The sequence below is a fragment of the Oncorhynchus kisutch genome, unplaced genomic scaffold (assembly GCF_002021735.2).
Source record: "Oncorhynchus kisutch isolate 150728-3 unplaced genomic scaffold, Okis_V2 scaffold425, whole genome shotgun sequence".
Classification (NCBI taxonomy): domain Eukaryota; kingdom Metazoa; phylum Chordata; class Actinopteri; order Salmoniformes; family Salmonidae; genus Oncorhynchus; species Oncorhynchus kisutch.
The window spans coordinates 6228-15000 of record NW_022262370.1 but is presented as its reverse complement, the minus strand read 5'-3'; positions in this window follow the sequence as shown (position 1 = coordinate 15000).

Sequence of the window (8773 nt, the reverse complement as noted above, 5' to 3'; positions counted from 1 at the left end):
TGGATGCGAAATGTTTTTGATATGCTGCAATTGTTGCCCATCACGAGAGAGGGTATGAGACGAAATTTGGGACCTCTAGCCCTTCGGGAAGTATTTTTAATCATTTTTTGAAAATTACAGAAATTGGTCGGGAAAATGGCAGAGTCCACACTTTTCAAAGCCGTGCACCTGGTGATTGAAAACGTGCATCTGGTAACCCAAAAATTCAAATATGGTTCTAAATACACTTGCAGGTGTTCCAGACATCCATGCCCGCTATGGGAGCACCCTACTACGGCCCTCTATCAATGGGGGCCCGTCCTGAGTGCTTTATTTACTGTTTAAAATTTCACGATGGATACTGATTGCTATACAAGCGGTAACCCAAAAACACAAATATGGTCATAAATGCATTTAACGGTCATTCTGATTTTAATGCCCGCTATAGGAGCACCCTACTACGGCCCTCTTTCACTCAGGGCCGTCCTGGGTGCTTTATGGACTGTTTGACAAGTGCTGGAGGAGGAAATAGAGCCGTGCACCTGGTGATTGAAACCGTGCATCTGGTAACCCAAAAACACAAATATGGTCATAAATGCATTTAACGGTCATTCTGATTTTAATGCCCGCTATAGGAGCACCCTACTACGGCCCTCTTTCACTCAGGGCCGTCCTGGGTGCTTTATGGACTGTTTGACAAGTGCTGGAGGAGGAAATAGAGCCGTGCACCTGGTGATTGAAACCGTGCATCTGGTAACCCAAAAACACAAATATGGTCATAAATGCATTTAACGGTCATTCTGATTTTAATGCCCGCTATAGGAGCACCCTACTACGGCCCTCTTTCACTCAGGGCCGTCCTGGGTGCTTTATGGACTGTTTGACAAGTGCTGGAGGAGGAAATAGAGCCGTGCACCTGGTGATTGAAACCGTGCACCTGGTGATTGAAAACGTGCATCTGGTAACCCAAAAATTCAAATATGGTCCTAAATGCATTTAAGGGTCATTCTGATATTAATGCCCGCTATGGAAACACCCTACTACGGCCCTCTCTCTGTCGGGGGCGACCTGAGTGCATTATGGACACTTTGAAATTTCACGATGGATACTGATTGCTATACAAGCGGTAACCCAAAAACACAAATATGGTCATAAATGCATTTAACGGTCATTCTGATTTTAATGCCCGCTATAGGAGCACCCTACTACGGCCCTCTTTCACTCAGGGCCGTCCTGGGTGCTTTATGGACTGTTTGACAAGTGCTGGAGGAGGAAATAGAGCCGTGCACCTGGTGATTGAAACCGTGCACCTGGTGATTGAAAACGTGCATCTGGTAACCCAAAAATTCAAATATGGTCCTAAATGCATTTAAGGGTCATTCTGATATTAATGCCCGCTATGGAAACACCCTACTACGGCCCTCTCTCTGTCGGGGGCGACCTGAGTGCATTATGGACACTTTGAAATTTCACGATGGATACTGATTGCTATACAAGCGGTAACCCAAAAACACAAATATGGTCATAAATGCATTTAACGGTCATTCTGATTTTAATGCCCGCTATAGGAGCACCCTACTACGGCCCTCTTTCACTCAGGGCCGTCCTGGGTGCTTTATGGACTGTTTGACAAGTGCTGGAGGAGGAAATAGAGCCGTGCACCTGGTGATTGAAACCGTGCATCTGGTAACCCAAAAACACAAATATGGTCATAAATGCATTTAACGGTCATTCTGATTTTAATGCCCGCTATAGGAGCACCCTACTACGGCCCTCTTTCACTCAGGGCCGTCCTGGGTGCTTTATGGACTGTTTGACAAGTGCTGGAGGAGGAAATAGAGCCGTGCACCTGGTGATTGAAACCGTGCACCTGGTGATTGAAAACGTGCATCTGGTAACCCAAAAATTCAAATATGGTCCTAAATGCATTTAAGGGTCATTCTGATATTAATGCCCGCTATGGAAACACCCTACTACGGCCCTCTCTCTGTCGGGGGCGACCTGAGTGCATTATGGACACTTTGAAATTTCACGATGGATACTGATTGCTATACAAGCGGTAACCCAAAAACACAAATATGGTCATAAATGCATTTAACGGTCATTCTGATTTTAATGCCCGCTATAGGAGCACCCTACTACGGCCCTCTTTCACTCAGGGCCGTCCTGGGTGCTTTATGGACTGTTTGACAAGTGCTGGAGGAGGAAATAGAGCCGTGCACCTGGTGATTGAAACCGTGCATCTGGTAACCCAAAAACACAAATATGGTCATAAATGCATTTAACGGTCATTCTGATTTTAATGCCCGCTATAGGAGCACCCTACTACGGCCCTCTTTCACTCAGGGCCGTCCTGGGTGCTTTATGGACTGTTTGACAAGTGCTGGAGGAGGAAATAGAGCCGTGCACCTGGTGATTGAAACCGTGCACCTGGTGATTGAAAACGTGCATCTGGTAACCCAAAAATTCAAATATGGTCCTAAATGCATTTAAGGGTCATTCTGATATTAATGCCCGCTATGGAAACACCCTACTACGGCCCTCTCTCTGTCGGGGGCGACCTGAGTGCATTATGGACACTTTGAAATTTCACGATGGATACTGATTGCTATACAAGCGGTAACCCAAAAACACAAATATGGTCATAAATGCATTTAACGGTCATTCTGATTTTAATGCCCGCTATAGGAGCACCCTACTACGGCCCTCTTTCACTCAGGGCCGTCCTGGGTGCTTTATGGACTGTTTGACAAGTGCTGGAGGAGGAAATAGAGCCGTGCACCTGGTGATTGAAACCGTGCATCTGGTAACCCAAAAACACAAATATGGTCATAAATGCATTTAACGGTCATTCTGATTTTAATGCCCGCTATAGGAGCACCCTACTACGGCCCTCTTTCACTCAGGGCCGTCCTGGGTGCTTTATGGACTGTTTGACAAGTGCTGGAGGAGGAAATAGAGCCGTGCACCTGGTGATTGAAACCGTGCATCTGGTAACCCAAAAACACAAATATGGTCATAAATGCATTTAACGGTCATTCTGATTTTAATGCCCGCTATAGGAGCACCCTACTACGGCCCTCTTTCACTCAGGGCCGTCCTGGGTGCTTTATGGACTGTTTGACAAGTGCTGGAGGAGGAAATAGAGCCGTGCACCTGGTGATTGAAACCGTGCATCTGGTAACCCAAAAACACAAATATGGTCATAAATGCATTTAACGGTCATTCTGATTTTAATGCCCGCTATAGGAGCACCCTACTACGGCCCTCTTTCACTCAGGGCCGTCCTGGGTGCTTTATGGACTGTTTGACAAGTGCTGGAGGAGGAAATAGAGCCGTGCACCTGGTGATTGAAACCGTGCACCTGGTGATTGAAAACGTGCATCTGGTAACCCAAAAATTCAAATATGGTCCTAAATGCATTTAAGGGTCATTCTGATATTAATGCCCGCTATGGAAACACCCTACTACGGCCCTCTCTCTGTCGGGGGCGACCTGAGTGCATTATGGACACTTTGAAATTTCACGATGGATACTGATTGCTATACAAGCGGTAACCCAAAAACACAAATATGGTCATAAATGCATTTAACGGTCATTCTGATTTTAATGCCCGCTATAGGAGCACCCTACTACGGCCCTCTTTCACTCAGGGCCGTCCTGGGTGCTTTATGGACTGTTTGACAAGTGCTGGAGGAGGAAATAGAGCCGTGCACCTGGTGATTGAAACCGTGCATCTGGTAACCCAAAAACACAAATATGGTCATAAATGCATTTAACGGTCATTCTGATTTTAATGCCCGCTATAGGAGCACCCTACTACGGCCCTCTTTCACTCAGGGCCGTCCTGGGTGCTTTATGGACTGTTTGACAAGTGCTGGAGGAGGAAATAGAGCCGTGCACCTGGTGATTGAAACCGTGCACCTGGTGATTGAAAACGTGCATCTGGTAACCCAAAAATTCAAATATGGTCCTAAATGCATTTAAGGGTCATTCTGATATTAATGCCCGCTATGGAAACACCCTACTACGGCCCTCTCTCTGTCGGGGGCGACCTGAGTGCATTATGGACACTTTGAAATTTCACGATGGATACTGATTGCTATACAAGCGGTAACCCAAAAACACAAATATGGTCATAAATGCATTTAACGGTCATTCTGATTTTAATGCCCGCTATAGGAGCACCCTACTACGGCCCTCTTTCACTCAGGGCCGTCCTGGGTGCTTTATGGACTGTTTGACAAGTGCTGGAGGAGGAAATAGAGCCGTGCACCTGGTGATTGAAACCGTGCATCTGGTAACCCAAAAACACAAATATGGTCATAAATGCATTTAACGGTCATTCTGATTTTAATGCCCGCTATAGGAGCACCCTACTACGGCCCTCTTTCACTCAGGGCCGTCCTGGGTGCTTTATGGACTGTTTGACAAGTGCTGGAGGAGGAAATAGAGCCGTGCACCTGGTGATTGAAACCGTGCACCTGGTGATTGAAAACGTGCATCTGGTAACCCAAAAATTCAAATATGGTCCTAAATGCATTTAAGGGTCATTCTGATATTAATGCCCGCTATGGAAACACCCTACTACGGCCCTCTCTCTGTCGGGGGCGACCTGAGTGCATTATGGACACTTTGAAATTTCACGATGGATACTGATTGCTATACAAGCGGTAACCCAAAAACACAAATATGGTCATAAATGCATTTAACGGTCATTCTGATTTTAATGCCCGCTATAGGAGCACCCTACTACGGCCCTCTTTCACTCAGGGCCGTCCTGGGTGCTTTATGGACTGTTTGACAAGTGCTGGAGGAGGAAATAGAGCCGTGCACCTGGTGATTGAAACCGTGCACCTGGTGATTGAAAACGTGCATCTGGTAACCCAAAAATTCAAATATGGTCCTAAATGCATTTAAGGGTCATTCTGATATTAATGCCCGCTATGGAAACACCCTACTACGGCCCTCTCTCTGTCGGGGGCGACCTGAGTGCATTATGGACACTTTGAAATTTCACGATGGATACTGATTGCTATACAAGCGGTAACCCAAAAACACAAATATGGTCATAAATGCATTTAACGGTCATTCTGATTTTAATGCCCGCTATAGGAGCACCCTACTACGGCCCTCTTTCACTCAGGGCCGTCCTGGGTGCTTTATGGACTGTTTGACAAGTGCTGGAGGAGGAAATAGAGCCGTGCACCTGGTGATTGAAACCGTGCATCTGGTAACCCAAAAACACAAATATGGTCATAAATGCATTTAACGGTCATTCTGATTTTAATGCCCGCTATAGGAGCACCCTACTACGGCCCTCTTTCACTCAGGGCCGTCCTGGGTGCTTTATGGACTGTTTGACAAGTGCTGGAGGAGGAAATAGAGCCGTGCACCTGGTGATTGAAACCGTGCATCTGGTAACCCAAAAACACAAATATGGTCATAAATGCATTTAACGGTCATTCTGATTTTAATGCCCGCTATAGGAGCACCCTACTACGGCCCTCTTTCACTCAGGGCCGTCCTGGGTGCTTTATGGACTGTTTGACAAGTGCTGGAGGAGGAAATAGAGCCGTGCACCTGGTGATTGAAACCGTGCACCTGGTGATTGAAAACGTGCATCTGGTAACCCAAAAATTCAAATATGGTCCTAAATGCATTTAAGGGTCATTCTGATATTAATGCCCGCTATGGAAACACCCTACTACGGCCCTCTCTCTGTCGGGGGCGACCTGAGTGCATTATGGACACTTTGAAATTTCACGATGGATACTGATTGCTATACAAGCGGTAACCCAAAAACACAAATATGGTCATAAATGCATTTAACGGTCATTCTGATTTTAATGCCCGCTATAGGAGCACCCTACTACGGCCCTCTTTCACTCAGGGCCGTCCTGGGTGCTTTATGGACTGTTTGACAAGTGCTGGAGGAGGAAATAGAGCCGTGCACCTGGTGATTGAAACCGTGCATCTGGTAACCCAAAAACACAAATATGGTCATAAATGCATTTAACGGTCATTCTGATTTTAATGCCCGCTATAGGAGCACCCTACTACGGCCCTCTTTCACTCAGGGCCGTCCTGGGTGCTTTATGGACTGTTTGACAAGTGCTGGAGGAGGAAATAGAGCCGTGCACCTGGTGATTGAAACCGTGCATCTGGTAACCCAAAAACACAAATATGGTCATAAATGCATTTAACGGTCATTCTGATTTTAATGCCCGCTATAGGAGCACCCTACTACGGCCCTCTTTCACTCAGGGCCGTCCTGGGTGCTTTATGGACTGTTTGACAAGTGCTGGAGGAGGAAATAGAGCCGTGCACCTGGTGATTGAAACCGTGCACCTGGTGATTGAAAACGTGCATCTGGTAACCCAAAAATTCAAATATGGTCCTAAATGCATTTAAGGGTCATTCTGATATTAATGCCCGCTATGGAAACACCCTACTACGGCCCTCTCTCTGTCGGGGGCGACCTGAGTGCATTATGGACACTTTGAAATTTCACGATGGATACTGATTGCTATACAAGCGGTAACCCAAAAACACAAATATGGTCATAAATGCATTTAACGGTCATTCTGATTTTAATGCCCGCTATAGGAGCACCCTACTACGGCCCTCTTTCACTCAGGGCCGTCCTGGGTGCTTTATGGACTGTTTGACAAGTGCTGGAGGAGGAAATAGAGCCGTGCACCTGGTGATTGAAACCGTGCATCTGGTAACCCAAAAACACAAATATGGTCATAAATGCATTTAACGGTCATTCTGATTTTAATGCCCGCTATAGGAGCACCCTACTACGGCCCTCTTTCACTCAGGGCCGTCCTGGGTGCTTTATGGACTGTTTGACAAGTGCTGGAGGAGGAAATAGAGCCGTGCACCTGGTGATTGAAACCGTGCACCTGGTGATTGAAAACGTGCATCTGGTAACCCAAAAATTCAAATATGGTCCTAAATGCATTTAAGGGTCATTCTGATATTAATGCCCGCTATGGAAACACCCTACTACGGCCCTCTCTCTGTCGGGGGCGACCTGAGTGCATTATGGACACTTTGAAATTTCACGATGGATACTGATTGCTATACAAGCGGTAACCCAAAAACACAAATATGGTCATAAATGCATTTAACGGTCATTCTGATTTTAATGCCCGCTATAGGAGCACCCTACTACGGCCCTCTTTCACTCAGGGCCGTCCTGGGTGCTTTATGGACTGTTTGACAAGTGCTGGAGGAGGAAATAGAGCCGTGCACCTGGTGATTGAAACCGTGCATCTGGTAACCCAAAAACACAAATATGGTCATAAATGCATTTAACGGTCATTCTGATTTTAATGCCCGCTATAGGAGCACCCTACTACGGCCCTCTTTCACTCAGGGCCGTCCTGGGTGCTTTATGGACTGTTTGACAAGTGCTGGAGGAGGAAATAGAGCCGTGCACCTGGTGATTGAAACCGTGCATCTGGTAACCCAAAAACACAAATATGGTCATAAATGCATTTAACGGTCATTCTGATTTTAATGCCCGCTATAGGAGCACCCTACTACGGCCCTCTTTCACTCAGGGCCGTCCTGGGTGCTTTATGGACTGTTTGACAAGTGCTGGAGGAGGAAATAGAGCCGTGCACCTGGTGATTGAAACCGTGCACCTGGTGATTGAAAACGTGCATCTGGTAACCCAAAAATTCAAATATGGTCCTAAATGCATTTAAGGGTCATTCTGATATTAATGCCCGCTATGGAAACACCCTACTACGGCCCTCTCTCTGTCGGGGGCGACCTGAGTGCATTATGGACACTTTGAAATTTCACGATGGATACTGATTGCTATACAAGCGGTAACCCAAAAACACAAATATGGTCATAAATGCATTTAACGGTCATTCTGATTTTAATGCCCGCTATAGGAGCACCCTACTACGGCCCTCTTTCACTCAGGGCCGTCCTGGGTGCTTTATGGACTGTTTGACAAGTGCTGGAGGAGGAAATAGAGCCGTGCACCTGGTGATTGAAACCGTGCACCTGGTGATTGAAAACGTGCATCTGGTAACCCAAAAATTCAAATATGGTCCTAAATGCATTTAAGGGTCATTCTGATATTAATGCCCGCTATGGAAACACCCTACTACGGCCCTCTCTCTGTCGGGGGCGACCTGAGTGCATTATGGACACTTTGAAATTTCACGATGGATACTGATTGCTATACAAGCGGTAACCCAAAAATTAAAAGATTATGAATAAGAAGACACAGAGAGGCTTAAAAAGTTAAACTCTCTCTCATGGGATGAAGGGACATACAGGCCTAAAGGCCAAACACCCCTAACCAGGTTATATGCCTCTATCTGGGCATCAGAGGTCACAAACAGGCCTCAAGGCCTTATTTGACCTAACCGGTAAAATGACTTTTTCTGGGAATGAGAGGACACAGAGAGGCTTAAAAGGCTAAACTCTCTCTCATGGGATGAAGGGACATACAGGCCTAAAGGCCAAACACCCCTAACCAGGTTATATGCCTCTATCTGGGCATCAGAGGTCACAAACAGGCCTCAAGGCCTTATTTGACCTAACCGGTAAAATGACTTTTTCTGGGAATGAGAGGACACAGAGAGGCTTAAAAGGCTAAACTCTCTCTCATGGGATGAAGGGACATACAAGCCTAAAGGCCAAACACCACTAACCAGGTTATATGCCTCTATCTGGCCTCAAAACCTTATTTGACCTTTGTTGGACGCCATCTTGGGCTATATGCTGAAACACCAAAACGTGAATAAATCAAAAAGTACAA